The following is a 396-nucleotide window of genomic DNA, read 5'->3' on the forward strand; positions in this document are numbered from 1 at the left end:
CCGTTCCTCGCGGCCGCATCGGGGGGCTGCGGCGGCGCTGCACTCGCGGGTGGTCCCGCCGCCGGGTCGCGCCGTCTCCCGGCCGAGCTGCAGCCGATCGCGGCCGGAACCCGGGCTCCAGCGCCCGGCGCCCGCCCGGGGTCGGCGGCGCGCTCCCACCCGGGCCCGGAGCCCTGCTGGGTCCTAGCGCGCGCCGCCGCCGCCCGCCCCGCGGCCCGGTCTGCAGCCCGCACGTACGGCCGGCAGCTCCGGAGCCCCGGGGAACCCCGCGAACCCCGCCCACCCTCCGGTCCCTCTCAGGAGCCGCCGCGGTCGGTCGGTGCTGGGGGACCGAGGGGCTCCAATCCTGGCCGAAGATGTTAAGTGACAGACGTGGGCTGCAGCCGAACTCGCGGA

General features: G+C 79.3%; 1 protein-coding gene across 6 annotated transcripts in view; it reads right to left on the reverse strand.

Moving 5' to 3' along the window:
• Positions 1-123, reverse strand: part of Foxn3 (forkhead box N3) — a 381,661-nt gene extending 381,538 nt beyond the window's left edge. The window contains exon 1 of one of the 6 annotated variants that reach the window (XM_048799159.1): positions 3-123. The gene's annotated coding sequence lies outside the window, so the exon portion shown is untranslated. The remainder of the gene's footprint in view (positions 1-2) is intronic. The other 5 variants (XM_048799158.1, XM_048799156.1, XM_048799160.1 and 2 more) reach the window with 5 other exon arrangements.
• Positions 124-396: the final 273 nt, after the last annotated feature.

The sequence above is a fragment of the Marmota marmota genome, unplaced genomic scaffold, assembly GCF_001458135.2.
Source record: "Marmota marmota marmota unplaced genomic scaffold, marMar, whole genome shotgun sequence".
NCBI classification, from domain to species: Eukaryota; Metazoa; Chordata; class Mammalia; order Rodentia; family Sciuridae; genus Marmota; species Marmota marmota.